Below are 17463 nucleotides of genomic sequence, written 5' to 3'. Positions count from 1 at the left end.
ACGTCTCTGTGTCATGCAAAGCTCTTCCCAGCTGTATGAAATCACTTGTGGTTTGGAATGAAAATCATTTTGCACAATTGAATGCACTTGTTTGAAATCTGAGTGCTGCATTAAAATTTCCCGCAATTCAATGATGCAGATGCTCCAAGAATCCCATGGTATACAATTCTTTAGCACCTAGAGATATCACTTAAAGGTGGTTGGTTATATTCCTGGAAAGATGCAAATCGTTTTTCTTTTTCAGAATATTGTACAGTGTTTTAATAAATCCTCAACCTAATTCTTGAGTAGAAAGATCCAAAATTCCAAGCATAGCTTACTAATGTTTTTGAGATCATCCTGCATCAAGGCTATGGAACGCATCGCCAGCTGCATGAACCTTATTCAAGGGGATGATTTGGAAAGGCAATCTGATCAGAAATACACCTTATGTTTAAATAGAAAGCCCCTAAAATTGAACTATGCTAAATAAATTCTCTCTTCTGGATTAAAAGTTAACTCTGATTCTTGTGTGCTGCAAATATTTTGATTTGAATAGATACAGGAAGTAAAAGGATAATCTGCGACAATATAGTGTGTTAGTTTTTGGACCCAGGCGTTATCTGCAGCTGATTTGACAACAGCTTGTCAAAGCTTCAAAGCAAAATAAATATATATCAAAAATTTGATGAGAATATTTAGCAACTGTTATCTTCAACCTGCGTTGATTAAAATTGCACCTTGAGACTAGCTACAATTACTTTTAACAGTGAATGTTGCATTCATATTTTCACTCAACACAGCACCTGCTCTTTATTTTCAAGATTAGGAGACTAAGGGTGAATATTTGCCTGTGAAATTAAGGCCAAACAAGACAGCTTGCAAATATCTTTTTATTTTGTTAGTATTTCTGAAGCAACAGAATTTTAATGTAATAGAAAGATGGGAATTTTATTAACTAACAATTTATTTGCATATCTGTGTACAAATTCTGTGTAGTATTTCTCGGTGAGCTGGAAAATGTGCTGTTTTATGACAATAAGGATGTTATCAGTAAATTTTTGAGGGAGAACATATTACAGGAAGTGTACACAGCGCGCAGTGCAAAGCTGTGTATTATAGATAAATAATTAGATTTCCGACCAAAGCCGGTTTTCTTATCTAGGTTTTGAGTTCAGTCCTCCAGATCTCGGAAATACCTGGGAAGTAGATGTGCTTAAAATATGTATCTGAAGCAAAAACTGCAAGGTCCCAAAATTGAAAATTGTGTTACCGAGGAATTGCCAAAAACAATTTAAAAAATAAAAGTGCTGTGGATTTTCTTTTCACTAGCGATGGTAACATATCACTGCTGCTGCTAAATTTTGAACACTGGTAGTGTAGAAAACTGTCAGAAGAAGTATCACCGAGGATATCTTGAGAAGTGGAATTATCTTATGGTGTACATAAATCTCAGTTATTTGTCATATCCTTTGTTAAAGACAGAATCCACTGTAGCAACCAGTTATTCATCATTGAGGATGGGGATATTTGTGGAGTCACTGTCCCCAGTGAGTTGTTTAATTGTCCACCACCATTCATGGATGGATGTAGCAAGACAGCAGAGTTTCGATCTGATTTGTTGATTGTGGGATCGCTTAGCTCTGTCTATCACTTGCTACGCAAGTAGTCCTGTGTTGTAGCTTCACAAGGTCGACATCTCATTTTTAGATATGCTTGGTGCTGCTCCTGGAATGCCCTCCTGCATTAAACCAGGTTCAATCCTTTGTCTTGGTGGTAAGGGTAGACTGAGGGATATGCCAGGCCATAAGCTTACAGATTGGGGTTGCTTTCATATCCTTCTGAAATGTGGTGTCCAGAACTGGACACATTGCCCCCAGAGGCCAAGCCAGTGTTTTATACTGGTTCATTAGATCTTCCTCACATTTTACTCTTATGCCTCTATTTGTAAAACCCAGGATACCATATGCTTTATTGATCACTTTCTCAACCTGTTCTGCTGTCGTCAATGATACATGTATATATACTTCCAGCTCCCTCTATTCTTTCTCTGCCTGACTTCGTTCTTTCTACCAAAATGAACCATTTCACATTTCACAACATTAAATTTGACCTACCACTGTTTGCCCATTCCACCAGCCTGTCGGTGTCTTCTGAAGTTTATCACTACCCTCCTCAAAGTTCAAAATCCTTCTAAGTTTTGTGTCATCTGCAAATTTTGAGATTGTGCACTGTACACCCAATTCATTAATATAGATCGAGAAGAGCAGGCATACTCACACCAACCCCTGGGGAACCTCACTATATACCTTCCTCGGTCTGAGAAGCAACTGTTAGAACATAGAACATAGAACAGTACAGCACAGAACAGGCCCTTCGGCCCTCGATGTTGTGCCGAGCAATGATCACCCTACTCAAACCCGCGTATCCCGTATACCTGTAACCCAACAATCCCCCCATTAACCTTACACTACGGGCAATTTAGCATGGCCAATCCACCTAACCCGCACATCTTTGGACTGTGGGAGGAAACCGGAGCACCCGGAGGAAACCCACGCACACACGGGGAGGACGTGCAGACTCCACACAGACAGTGACCCAGCCGGGAATCGAACCTGGGACCCTGGAGCTGTGAAGCATTGATGCTAACCACCATGCTACCGTGAGGCCCCAAAACTGTTCATCATTACTGTCTTGTTTCTTATCACTCGGCCAATTTTGTCCGAATCCAGCTCTAAAAGATCATCAGCATGCAACATTAACTCAATTCTTTGCTCATTACAGACCCAGCCTGACCTCTGAGCATTTCCAGCATTCGCTGTAATTTGCTTTTGTATTGTTGCAGTAAAAAGATGTTTGATGTGGTGCCTTGTAGTTCATTTTAAACTAAGATATCAGAAGAAATGGCGGAAACAATGGATGAGAACAGAGCATTGAGATTAGTGTTAAACTGCTCTAGTAAAAAGCAAGCACTGACACACTAGGCTGAATGGTCTCCTTGTGTTCCACAGTTATCTAAAGGAGCAGATTTTCTTGTTTGAAAAGATAGAAAATCAGCTGACGTACAAGAAACAATCGGTAGTGGCTAATGCCCACCTCATTCACCTAATAACACTGCCCTGCTTCTTCCCCTTAGCCCTACACATTCTTCCTTTTCAGATGATAACCCAGTTCTCTCTTGAAGGCCTCAATTGAAACCTACTCCCATCACACTCTCAGACAATGCATTCCAGATCCTAACTTCATGTCGCCATTGCTTCTTTTGCCAATTAACCTTCAAAAATAATCACCAATGAGATTTGAACTCTCACCCCATGGTTTCCAAGACAAATCATATAAACATCAAATATTGTGTAATCATGTAAATGTACCCTTTTTGTTTTTTTAATTTTATTTATAAATTGAGAGTACCCAATTAATTTTTTCAAGGGGCAATTTAGCATGGCCAATCCACCTACCCTGCACACCTTTGGGTCATGGGGATGAAACCCACGTAAACACGGGGAGGATGTGCAAACTCCACACGATCAGTGACCCAGAGCCAGGATCGAACCTGGGACCTCGGCGCCATGAGGCAGCAGGGCTAACCCACTGCGCCACTGTGCTGCCCTCCCCTTTTAATGCCCCTCCCCCAGATGCTGCTGCTGCTGACCTTTACTGCTGTCCTAGAAAGTCGAGGAACGGCTGCCACTTCCGAGAGAACCCCGCCATGGACCCTCTCAAGGCAAACTTTATTTTCTCGAGAATGAGAAACCCAGCCATGTCACTAACCCAGGTGTCTACACTCGGGGGCTTCGAGTCCCTCCACATTAAAAGGATCCGTCTCCGAGCTACCAGGGAGGCAAAGGCCAATACGTCGGCCTCTTTCGCTTCCTGAACTCCCGGATCGTCTGACACACCAAAGATCGCTATCTCTGGACTCGGCACCACCCACGTGTTTAAGATCTTAGATATTGCCTTAGCAAAACCCTGCCAGAATCCCTTAAGAGCCAGGCATGCCCAGAACATATGGACATGATCTGCAGAGCTTCCCGCGCACCTTGCACATTTATCCTCCACCCCAAAGAGCTTGCTCATCCTGGTTGCCGTCATGTGCGCCCGGGGACCACCTTAAACTGGATTAAGCTAAGTCTGGCACATGATGAAGAGAGATTGACCCTGTTTAGGGCGTCCGCCCACAGGCCCGCATCGAGCTCCCCACCTAGCTCCTCCTCCCATTTGCCCTTAAGCTCCTCCACTGGGCCTTCCTCCGCCTCCTGAAGTTCCTGGTAGATGTCCGAAACCTTCCCCTCCCCAACCCAGGTGCCGGAGACCATCCTATCCTGTATCCTGCATGGGGGTAGCAGCGGAAATGATACCACCTGTTTTTTCAGAAAGGCACGTACCTGAAGGTATCTGAAAGCATTTCCAGGGGGCAAACTGAATTTTCCCTCCAGCGTTTTGAAGCTGGGAAAGGCACCATCTATGAACAGGTCCCCCATTCTTTTAATGCCTGCCCTATGCCAGCTTTGAAACCCTCCGTCTATCTTGCCTGGGCCAAATCTGTGATTGTTGCGTATCGGGGTCCAGACTGAGGCCCCCTCTGCCCCTCTTCTCCACTGACCCCAGATCTTTAATGGAACCACCACCGGACTGGAGGAGTAGGGGGCCAGCAAGAATGGCAGAGGAGCCGTTACAAGTGCCTTTCTCTTTCCCCCCCAATTTCCCTGGCTGCCTCCCTCTTGCGAAGTTGGTGCGCCAGCATTCTACTCGCTTTCTCCCCATATTCAGAGATAGCCCCTTTGGCCTTCCTCAGCTGTGCTACGGCTTCCCAGTGGTCAGCAGGTCGAATTCCGCCTGCAGCCTCCGGCGCTCTTTCAGTAGCCTCGACTTGAGGGTCGCCGCATAGCTCCTGTCTACTCTGAGCATCTCCCCGACTAGCCTTTCTCCCTCCGCTCTTTCTTTCTTCTCTCTATGGGACCTGATAGAGATCAACTCCCCTCTGATAACTGCCTTCAGGGCCTCCCACACCGTGGATGCCGCTACCTCCCCCGTATCATTAGTTTCCAGATAATTCTTGATGTTCCTCCTTATCCGCCCGCAAACATAATCAGACTGTGTGAGTCTAAGTCTGGAATTTTACCCAGCGGGCGTCTCATAAAATCCACGTTGTCCCAGTTTGAAGCGTAAATGTTCACTAGCACCACCCGAGTCCCCTGCAATTTCCCACTGACCATTATGTATCTGTGCCCCACTTGTCAGCTACAATATTCCCTGTCTCAAAAGCCACCCTTTTGCTGACTAGGATTGCTCCTCCTCTGGTCTTTGAATCCAGCCCTGAATGGAACACCTGGCCCACCCACCCGTTTCTCAATCTTGTTTGGTCCGCAAGTTTTAGGTGCGTCTCCTGTAGCATGATTACGTCTGCCTTTTTTAACCCCTTTATGTGCGAGAAAATGCAAGCCCTCTTGACCGGCCCATTCAGGCTCCGTACATTCCACGTGATCAGCCTGGATGGGAGGGCTGACGACCCCCCCACCCCCCGCTGCTGATTAGCCATCTCCCTTTTTCAGCCAGCCACGAGCCCGAGTCCCCAACTTACTCGAGCCCTCCCATTGAAGGCCTCCCCCGACTCTCCCTCTGTTTCCCCATGTTGGCACCTTTTCTGTCAGCCAAGAAGCATCCCATTCCTCCTCCGGGGAGAATGTGCAAACTCCACACGGACAGTGACCCAGAACCGGGATCGAACCTGGGACCTCAGCGCCGTGAGGCAGCAATGCTAACCACTGCACCACCGTGCTGCCCTGGAAAGCCCAACTTATCTGCTTGAACGGCCCCCAAAGAACATTTTCCACCCCCTCCCCCCAGCGAAACAAACAGCCAACCCTGGGGGCAAACCCGGCCCCACCAAAGAAATGGCTCCAGCTGCCAGGAGAGCAGCCCTACGTGTAGGGCCCCCCTCCTCCCTCTGCGGTCAAGTTCTACAAAAGCCGAAAACATGGCCGAAGAAACAGGGAACAAACAAAAATAAGGGGAAACAACAAAATGTCGCTGCCTCCGGCTACTCGGCAATTACTAACCCCACCAGAGTAACGTCCCAGTGTGGCTGTCCTTTAGTTCGAGTCCACCTTTTCCTTGCTTGATGAAATTCCACACCTCATCCGGTGTATCAAAGTAATGGTGGCGATCTTGATACGTGACCCACAGCCTCGCCGGATGCAGTAGCCCGAACTTCACCCCTTTGCTGTGGAGGGCCGCCTTAGCACAGTTGAATCCAGCGCGCCTCTTAGCCAGTTCAGCTCCCAGGTCCTGGTAGATGTGGAATAAGCTGTTCTCCCACCTGCTGCTCCGCTCCTTTTAGCCCATCGCAGGACTCGTTCCTTATCTGAGAAGTGATGGAACCATACCCCTCGGCGGTTAATTCGTTTTGGGCTTTCTTGCAAGGACTCTGTGCGTCCCATCCAGTTCCAGAGGCCGAGGGAATGCTTCTGGCCCCATTAGGGACCCCAATAACATGCTCACGAATGCACTCGCGTCCAACCCTTCCGTGCCCTCAGGAAGGCCCAGAATGTGCAGGTTCTGCCTCCTGGACCTGTTTTCAAGGTCTTCCAGCCTCTCCTGCCACCTCTTGTGTAGGGCAGCGTGTGCCTCCACCCTGACGCCAAGGCCAAGTATCTCGTCTTCGTTATCCGAGACCTTTTTCTCAATCTCCTTGATCGCCTTCTCATGCATTTTCTGGGTCTCAACTATTTTCTCCATTGAGGCCGTCATTGAGGCCAGTGTCTCCATTTTCAGGTTCGCAATGCAGTTTCTAAGGGACTCCTGCTGTTCCCGCGACCACTGGGCCCACGCTGCCTGATCCAAGCTGGCCGCCATTTTCTGATCCCGCGCCTGTATCTGCCGCTTCTTGCTGGTCCTTTGGCCATCCTGCTCCTGGTCCCCTCCATAAACTGCTGTAGGGAGCCTTCTAGCGCCGTTTGCCTGCCGGTTTGCGTCGATAAAGGGCCGTCAAAGCTCCTTAAAAGTGCCCATTAGTTCGTTAGTGGCGGGAGCTGCCGAAAACGCGACCTACCCACGCATGGCCGCCACCGGAAGTCACTAGGACAGATATTAACAATATCTCATTCAGTGTGTGTGCAGTAAGATTTTAATATTGAAGGACCGATTCGGAAGGAGCTAAAAAATACTTCTTCTCTAAAGCAAGTAAACCATACCGCCGATACACGAGAAGGAGAGGAGTTTTGGTGAAGCACTAATTTAAGAGTGAACAGATTTCAAAGAGGTTTCAACAAATGCAGGTGCCATACTCAATAATTTAAACAGCATTCCATTACCTTATTCACCTGGTCACATTCGTCAGTAATAACATAGAAGAATGTTTGCATGAAAATAGGTGATGGCTAGCACAGCTTTTCCTGACCAGCCTCCAAGCTGTTTAAGAGATTTGCAAGTCAGAATGACTGGACAAAGCCATATGTATTAGCCATACTAAGGGCAGCAGGGTAGCATGGTGGTTAGCATAAATGCTTCACAGCTCCAGGGTCCCAGGTTCGATTCCCGGCTGGGTCACTGTCTGTGTGGAGTCTGCACGTCCTCCCCCTGTGTGCGTGGGTTTCCTCCGGGTGCTCCGGTTTCCTCCCACAGTCCAAAGATGTGTGGGTTAGGTGGATTGGCCATGCTAAATTGCCCGTAGTGTGCTAATAAAAGTAAGGTTAAGGGGGGGGGTTGTTGGGTTACGGGTATAGGGTGGATACGTGGGTTTGAGTAGGGTGATCATGGCTCGGCACAACATTGAGGGCCGAAGGGCCTGTTCTGTGCTGTACTGTTCTATGTTCTATGTATTATTGTATTTGAATTTCCAAAGGCTTGTTAACATATTCACTGGAAGATTTTTTTTGTTTTAAAATGTCCATCGATATAAAGGATAAGACCTGGAGATGGATTCGTAACTTGCTGAAGGCTTGAGGGTTATCCTATTGGTTTATATTAGTGCCCTTCTTCTTTTTCGCATACAAATATGGTTAAACTGCCTCTGTAGGGCAAGTCTTGGGATTTGCTGTGACTTGAAAGATGCTGGTCGCATATCATAGATCACAGAGAAATACAGCACAGAACAGGCCCTTCGGCCCACGATGTTCTGCCGAACTTTTGTCCTAGGTTAATCATAGAATTTTGGACACTAAGGGCAATTTATCATGGCCAATCCACCCAACCTGCACATCTTTGGACTGTGGGAGAAAACCGGAGTACCCGGAGGAAACCCACGCACACACGGGGAGGATGTGCAGACTCCACACAGACAGTGACCCAAGCCGAAATCAAACCTGAGACCCTGGAGCTATGAAGCAATTGTGCTATCCACAATGCTACCATGCTGCCCTTAAGAACAAATTAATCTACACTCCATTATTCTACCCTAATCCATGTACCTATCCAATAGCCGCTTGAAGGTCCCTAACGTTTCCGACTCAACTACTTCCACAGGCAGTGCATTCCGTGCCCCCACTACTCTGGGTAAAGAACCTACCTCTGACATCCCACCTATATCTTCCACCATTCACCTTAAATTTATGTCCCCTTGTAATGGTTTGTTCCTCCTGGGGGAAAAGTCTCTGACTGTCTACTCTATCTATTCCCCTGATCATCTTATAAACCTCTATCAAGTCGCCCCTCATCCTTCTCCGTTCTAATGAGAAAAGGCCTAGCACCCTCAACCTTTCCTCGTCAGACCTACTCTCCATTCCAGGCAACATCCTGGTAAATCTCCTTTGCACCTTTTCCAAAGCTTCCACATCCTTCCTAAAATTAGGTGACCAGAACTGCACACAGTACTCCAAATGTGGCCTGACCAAGGTTTTGTACAGCTGCACCATCACCTCACAGTTCTTAAATTCAATCCTTCTGCTAATGAAAGCTAGCACACCACAGGCCCTCTTGACAGCTCTATCCACTTGAGCGGCAACTTTCAAAGATCTATGAACATAGACCCCAAAATCTCTCTGCTCCTCTACATTGCCAAGAACCCTAACCCGTTAACCCATATTCCGCATTCATATTTGTCCTTCCAAAATGGACAACCTCACACTTGTCAGGGTTAAACTCCATCTGCCACTTCTCAGCCCAGCTCTGCATCCTATCTATGTCTCTTTGCAGCCGACAACAGCCCTCCTCACTATCCACAACTCCACCAATCTTCGTATCATCTGCAAATTTACTGACCCACCCTTCAACTCCCTCATCCAAGTCGTTAATGAAAATCACAAACAGCAGTGGACCCAGAACTGATCCCTGCGGTACGCCACTGGTAACTGGGCTCCAGGCTGAATATTTGCCATCCACCACCACTCTTTGACTTCTATCGGTTAGCCAGTTCATTTTCCAACTGGCCAAATTTCCCACTATCCCATGCCTCCTTACTTTCTGCATAAGCCTACCATGGGGAACCTTATCAAATGCCTTACTAAAATCCATGTACACTACATCCACTGCTTTACCTTCATCCACATGCTTGGTCACCTCTTCAAAGAAGTCAATAAGACTTGTAAGGCAAGACCTACCCCTCACAAATGCGTGCTGACTATCCCTAATCAAGCAGTGTCTTTCCAGATGCTCAGAAATCCTATCCCTCAATACCCTTTCCATTACTTTGCCTACCACCGAAGTAAGACTAACTGGCCTGTAATTCCCATGGTTATCCCTATTCTCTTTTTTGAACAGGGGCCATCATTTGAACATTCACCACTCTCCAATCCCCTGGTACCACCCCTGTTGACATGACACAATGATGAGAAAAAATCATTGGGTTTGTTTTACCTCAATATTTCAAAACTAATTGCTCTGTTTTGTAATTAGAAAATGTGCTAAATCTTCAAGGAATAAAGGAGGCCCAGCAGGTTATTTAATCTCTCTGAAATGTGAGTCAAAATATGTGATTTATGAAGGAAGAAGCTACAATGCTAAAATTGTCAAGTAAAAGGCGAAACTGTCACCGCGCCGAGTTCCCTGGTTCAATCCAGACTCTGGGTCACTGTCTGTGTGGAGTTTGCACATTCACCCCGTGTGTTTGTGGGATCGCCCCCACAACCCAAAGATGTGCAGGGTAGGTGGATTGGCCATGCTAAATTGTCCCTAAATTGGGAAATAAATGAATTGGGTACTCTAAAATTAATTTTTTTTTTAATTCAGAGCTGTAACTATTGTACGTTTGTAGCAGGTCTGCTGCTGACTTCTGATGAAAAGACAAATTAATATTTCTAGTATTTGTAATATATTTGTAAAATTACCTGATACTGCTTCATTCTAAATTTGAAGAATAAAGTTCAGACCAGTGTTCCTTGAAGCTGCATCTGTGATGATGGGAGGGAGCAAATGCTATTAGCAATCGGAAGAACATTATTACCTAGTCTTGCAACTCTTTGACGTTAATTGATCACAGACATTTCCATATATACATATTGCAACTTCATGAGAGCGTTGTGAATCGTTGCAATTCTGTACCCAAGAGGGTTGTGGAAGCTCCTTGGTTGGGTAGATAGATGTTTGATCTCTCCAGGAATCAAGGGTAATGAAAATGGCGGAGAGTGAAGTTAAGGCTGATGATTAGCTGTGGACCATATGATTTCTTCTGCAATTTTCACCTGCAATTATTTCTTATGTTCTTTATGTTGGCAAGTTATTTAATCAAACTGCCTATTTATAACAAAAATACTATTTTTCTTCAGGTTTCTTGAATTTTCTTCAGTTCGTTTGGTTCTTAGGACTTCGGGCGTAGAAGATTACTTATGTTGTGCTTCAAAGTCCAGTGTGAAATGTGCAAGCTCCTCAATTTATTTCTCACATCAGGTAAGGCTGACTGATTTTTATCATATTGCATTAGATTCCCCCATGAGAAGGAATATTCTCTTAGCATCTACTTTGACGAAGTCCCTCCCGCTCAGAATCTTAGATGTTTCAATAAGATCCTCATTCTTCTAAACTTCAGTGAGTATAGGCTCAACCCTTCCTCGTAAGGCAAACCTCTCATCCCAGGAAGCCACCAACTGAATCTTCTCTGAACTGATACCAAAAAAGTCGCCATAGTCCCAGATAACCATTGGCTGCTTTTCCCTTTGAGTATGAGAGCTGACTGGTGATGATTTAACATGAGCATCACCACATCTCAGGCGAGAGGCAAGGTTGAGAAGGTCATGAATAACCTCATCTTACTTAAGGAAGTATATCCTTCCTTAAGTAAGCAGACCAAAACTGTACACCGTATTCCTAGTGGAGCCTCACCAATGGCCTGGGATAGTTGTAGCAAGACTTCTATACTTTTATACTCCATCTCCCTCGCAATAAACCCAATTCCATTTGCCTTTCTAATTTCTTGCTGTATCTGCATGCTAATTAGGTTCCTTTGTACTGCAGAATTCTGCAGTCCCTCCCTATTTTAAACAATATCCTGCTTTTCTATTCTTTCTGCCAAAGTAGAGATCCTCACACTTTACCACATTATAATCCCATCTGTCAAATTTCTGCCCTTGTACATAACCTACCTATGTCCCTTTGCAGACTGTTTGTATTCTCACAACTTGCCTTCCTACCTATCTTTGTATCATCAAATTTGGTGACAGTACAGTCTGTCCCTTCATCCAAGTCATCAATGTAGATTTTAAGTTGTTGAGGTTCCAGCACCGATCCCTGTGACACTCCACTAGTTAGCCAATCTGACCCATTTAACCTGACTGTTTGCAGTTAATTAGACAATCCTCCTGTCACACTTTTATTTATCACCCCCAACCCCATGTGCCTAACCTTGTGCAGTAACCTTTAATGTGGCACATTATCAAATGCCTTTTGGAAATCCAAGTACACTACATCCACGGTTCACTTTATCCACTTTGCTTGCAGAAAATATTACTTGCAGTGGCTTGGAAAATGTTTAGTGTTGGCTGTTTTCATTTTAGTGTTTAATGCCCGTTGTCCACAAAAGCAAAAGTGCTCAGTAATTTTTGGGTTCAGGACTACAATCCCAAGAAGTGTTTAATGCCCGTTGTCCACAAAAGCAAAAGTGCTCAGTAATTTTTGGGTTCAGGACTACAATCCCAAGAAGTGACTTGCTGAAGGACCACTTTGATTGACACACCTTTTGCTTATTTTCATGAATAGCTAATGCACCATTTAAATAAATAGAAATTCCAATGAGAAAACAAAAATATTAAACCTCATGGTTTTTATTTGGCATTGATCAGGTATAACAAGTCTTTTTTATCAACTAGATTTAGCAAGAGCTATATTATCTAAGTATTTGCAAATGTAAATAATTCTGTGTTGGGTGGTAGATTAGATATTGCAAATCATACTAGCACCAGTGGTGTGTCTCAACGTTTTGTTGTGCACTGCCTCTTTATTTCAATGTACAATTCCTTTAATTTTTTGCGCTGACATGCCCAATGGTATCTTAAAGGGGATCATTTGTGAGTTGGCTGCATGGTACCTGCATGATTTCTGCCTGGCTGCGCACATGCATAACTTAAAGTGTACATTGGTGAATGCTATACCATAACACCTCCACGCAAATAGCAAAAGAGGATGGGCACTTGCTTTCAAGCGCTGTAGGTCAGCTGTGGGATCCCAGCAGGCATTGTGTTTGTATGCAGCTTGACATCCAGTCTCCATCAAGACCATTCAGTAACGTTTATCATTGAACTTTTTGCTTTGGAGCAGAATAAAGAACCAGAAAAACAGTCTGTTTTCATGGAACTATGTGCAACCTCTTTCTACTGCAAACGGCTGTGTGAAGTTTCCATTTCAGATCTTCCACATCGATAAAAAAGTTGTACAATATAAGGAAATTACAAGAGGAAAGTTTTGGGAATCTAATGCCCATCCCAATTTCAAACACAAAAGTACCTATTCTCATGCTTTTTTTCTGTAATTGAAATTTGGGTGTGCTTCATTTGTGTAAACTATAGACTTGGTTTTTCACAGCTACGAAAACGGTTAACGTGCAGGTGTTTCATTCAATAAGGTCACTTTGGTCTTTAAAAACAAAGCACTCTCAAGGGACGATAGGCCAACAGAACAAAGAGCCAATTCTATTGTAAATTATGCATGCTGTAATAGAAATGTATCTGATATTTTCTGCAGTATTTTGAAACCCACACATGTCAATTGGATGACGGGCATGTTAGAATCTGGGGCCAACAGCGTCCTATAGTGCATTTAACAAGAGCATTATTAAAATGTTTCATTTATTCCACACTGAACCACAGAAGTAGAAATTAGAACAGATGACTAAAGGCCTGGTCAAAGTGAGACATTTTAAGAAGCAAGTTAAAAGATGAGAGAGAGGAGCTTGAAAGGTTTGAGGAGGGAATTCGAGAACTTAAGGCCAAAGCAGTGAAAAGCCTGGCTGCCAATGTTAATGTGATTAAAATCAAGGATGTGCAAGAGACCAGATTTGGAGGACCACTAATATCTTCAAGGTTTGTAGGGCTAGAGGCTACCAAGACTTGTAGGGCTAGAGGCTACCCAGACAAGGAGAAGCAAGGCTATGAAGGGATTTGAAACCACGGGATTAACACGGGCATTAAGACAGAAATCCATAAAGCAGAAACTTAGTTTTAGAAGAGGAATAATTTACACCTCAAATTAATAGGTTTCATAGGTCACGGATTTGTTAAGCATACAATAATTAAACATACAGTTAACAGCCAGTACTTATGACACTTAAGACCGTAATCAGATTCTAAAGCATCTGTTCTAACACCAGCTTAAAAATCTTTCAAAGTGACGATTCAGACGTTTCTTAATAAGCTTGCCATGAATACATAGAGAATAGAAGCAGGAGGAGGCCATTTGGCCCTTTGAGTCTCCCCTGTCTAACCCTGTTAGAATTTGTAAGTTTCAATGAGACCCCCCTCTCACTCTTCTAAACTCCAGTGAATATAATTCTAACTGACTTAGTCCCTTCATCCCAGGATTCAGCCTGATAAACCTTCGCTACACTCTCTCCATAGCAAGAACATCCTTCCTCAAATAAGGCCACCAAAACTGCACATAGTACTCCAGGTGTGGCCTCACCACTATTTCATAAAATTGCAGTACGCCATCCTTATTCCTATACTCAAATCCTCTCGCTATGGTGGCCAACATACCATTTTTCCTTGAAAATCACTTTAATTATAATGAATTCTCTTATCTGTAGACTGGTACAACTCTCCAATTTTGTTTCTTTATCAATTGTTTCACTCCTGTTGCTATTCTATTAATGAAAATTTCTAATTGAAATCTGCACCGTTCCATACCAGTCTCCTTTGGAAAATGGCGTAATTCCTTCTGCAGATTATCAAATTTTTTTTTTTTTTTTTAAATAAATTTAGAGTACCCAATTAATTTTTCCAATTATGGGGCAATTTAGCACAGCCAATTCACCTAGCCTACACATCTTTTTGGGTTGTGGGGGCGAAACCCACGCAGACACGGGGAGAATGTGCAAACTCCACACGGACAGTGACCCAGAGCCGGGATCGAACCTGGGACCTCGGCGCCGTGAGGCAGCAGGGCTAACCCACTGCGCCACCGTCCTGCCCTCAGATTATCAAATTAAAGTTTGCTGAAATATATACACTGGAATGTCTTCCATGTTTGTTAGTTAAACTTGTTGCTGCCTTAACCACCCAGACTTGGAAACATATTTCCGTTCCTTCATCGCTAGGGCAACATCCTGGAACTCCCTCCCTATCAGTACAGTGGGTTTACCTACACCTCAAGGATTCAAGAAGGCAACTCCCACTACCTTCTGAAGGGCAGCTAGGGATGGGTAGCGACGCCCACATTCCATAAATGAATTTGAAAAAAAATTATTTCAACACTTCAGTGACTTTTGCATCTAAATTAACTATTTGCTCACAGGAAAAACTGTGGGTTACAGATGCTACAATGTAAAGAGAAATAAGTTGCAGTTTTGCAGCAAAATTCAAGACGGTCTGATTAATCCTTTCCTTACAAGAGGAATGGACTGAATGTTGAAATAGGTTTCACAAAGACCATAGTTAACTCAGATTATATAATAAGCACCATTAAGGTGCAGGGTTTCCTGTGATTGCAAGAATACCATTGCAGTTGATATAACAAAATTGACCCATTGCTATTTAAGACAATGAATTCAGTTTTGGTAAAGGTATTACTTGTCACCTTTGTTGAAATGCATCCAAGAGCAAAGCAATTTGCACTTGGCTGATGAACATCTTGACCTTGATTATGAGCTTTCAGCCAATCTGACCAGGCCATGAATAAACATAGAACATAGAACATAGAACAGTACAGCACAGAACAGGCCCTTCAGCCCTCGATGTTGTGCCGAGCAATGATCACCCTACTTAAACCCACGTAACCCGTATACCCCTAACGCAACAATCCCCCCATTAACCTTACACTACGGACAATTTATCATGGCCAATCCACCTAACCCGCACATCTTTGGACTGTGGGAGGAAACCGGAGCACCCGGAGGAAACCCACGCACACACAGGGAGGACGTGCAGACTCCACACAGACAGTGACCCAGCCGGGAATCGAACCTGGGACCCTGGAGCTGTGAAGCATTGATGCTAACCACCATGCTACCGTGAGGCCCCCTAAAGATTCCACATTATGGGACACGATCCTTTCCAGAAATATAATCTTGTTTGTGTGCAGTTCTCCCATTGCCCAATCTATACCACAATTTATTTAGAGATATAGCAGAGGAGTGGCACGGTGGCGCAGTGGTTAGCATTGCTGCTTACGGCGCTGAGGACCCGGGTTCGATCCCAGCCCCGGGTCACTGTCCGTGTGGAGTTTGCACATTCTCCACGTGTTTGCGTGGCTTTCATCCCCACAACCCAAAGATGTGAAGGTTAGGTGGATTGGCCACGCTAAAGTGCCCCTTAATTGGGAAAACAAATAATCGGGTACTCTAAATTTATTTTAAAAAAAAGAGATATAGCAGATACAGTAATAAGTAGAAATCTGCATAATTGCATTGGATGTGGCTCTGTAATTGAAAATCGTAACATATGGGGTGCTAATATTGGACTGTACCTACACCACATGGACTTCAGCAGTTAAAGAAGGCAGCTCACACTCACCACCATCTTCCCAAGGGTAATTAAGGATGGGCGATAAGTGCTGGGCTAGCCAGTGATGCCCACATCCCAAAATGAATAAAAACAAAATTGGACTGAAGTTGGAAAATGCAATAAAGTGGAGAGTGAGTCAGCAGCTATTTGACCTATTGTTTTGCCATCCATGAATATAGTTGTGATCCCAATTAATATTCATTAGCAATGATTATTTTCAAAATTATAAGTACAAAGAAAATCAGGGACGCTGTGAGTAATTTGAATTGTTGTGTGACTTTTATTTGCAGGATGTGGCTGATGCTGACCAGACTACATTTATAGCCCATCCCTAATTGTTTATAGAATAAACTGAGCTCCTGTAGTGGTGTTGGGTGTTAGTGACCCAGTCACAGTGAAGGAATGGATATATATGTCCAACTCTGGCTGGTGTGTGCCTAACCAGGAACTTCAATGATGGTAAATTGCTGTAAATTGTTCTCTCTGCACTGGCCAGACAACACAGCGGCACAGTGGTTAGCACTGCTGCGTCACGGCTTGGGTCACTGTCTGTGTGCCGTCTGCACGTTCTCTCCTTGTCCGCATGGGTTTCCTCCAGGTGCTCCGGTTTCCTCCCACAAGTCCTGAAAGATATGCTGTTAGGTAATTTGGACATTCTGAATTCTCCCTGTGTACCCAAACACATGCTGGAATGTGGCGACTAGGGGATTTTCACAGCAACTTCTTGAATTGTTAATATAAGCCTACTTGTGACAATAATAAAGATTATTATGATTATGTAGGTGGATATTGATTTCAATGACACGTATTAATTTGGATATCCCATTTTATGTTTAATTAGAATCTATAATCTGTCAGATAATTGGGAATATACCCAATTAGAGTGATTGCTGCTCTGAATCTTGAATGTGCTGCTTTTCTGTCTGTTTTTTTCAGTAACCCTATCCATTGCTTTGCTCCTGCTGCTAAGGTTAGCTAGCATTTTTAGAAAATGTTTTTATTGAATTTTTCATTTATGAAAAAATTATTAAATAAATAATTGAATTACACAGTTATGTCAATCATAACAGAAGTTATACATAAATTACACCATTTTACTGTACATACCCGAAATGTGATCAAAACTTAAACTTGTGTTAAAACATACTTTTTTAAAAAGTGCTCTGTTTACATTGTTGTAACCAGCATGGTAAAGATATAGTCTTTATCCTACCCTGCTACCCTGTTGTAACCCGAGGCGGTGGATATTCACTGAGTATCTCATCCCAGGAAGAAGCAAAAAAGGTGAGATCAGGTACAGCAATTATGCCCCTGCATTGCTGTTTGTGGCCCCCAGTGTATTGTGAAGATTTCATCTTCTGTGGTGTGGGTGTGTCATGTTTCTAATATTAAATATATTTCT

General features: G+C 43.9%; 1 protein-coding gene across 1 annotated transcript in view; it reads left to right on the top strand.

Annotated features, from left to right (window-relative positions):
* The first annotated feature begins 10679 nt into the window (after window positions 1-10679).
* Window positions 10680-17463, top strand: part of bmpr1aa (bone morphogenetic protein receptor, type IAa) — a 155591-nt gene continuing 148807 nt past the window's right edge. The window contains exon 1 of the mRNA XM_038782693.1: window positions 10680-10800. The gene's annotated coding sequence lies outside the window, so the exon portion shown is untranslated. The remainder of the gene's footprint in view (window positions 10801-17463) is intronic.

This window comes from Scyliorhinus canicula, chromosome 22 (genome assembly GCF_902713615.1).
Source record: "Scyliorhinus canicula chromosome 22, sScyCan1.1, whole genome shotgun sequence".
Lineage (NCBI taxonomy): Eukaryota > Metazoa > Chordata > Chondrichthyes > Carcharhiniformes > Scyliorhinidae > Scyliorhinus > Scyliorhinus canicula.
The sequence above is the reverse complement of the archived record's forward strand: the minus strand, read 5'-3'. Positions and strand labels throughout refer to the sequence as shown.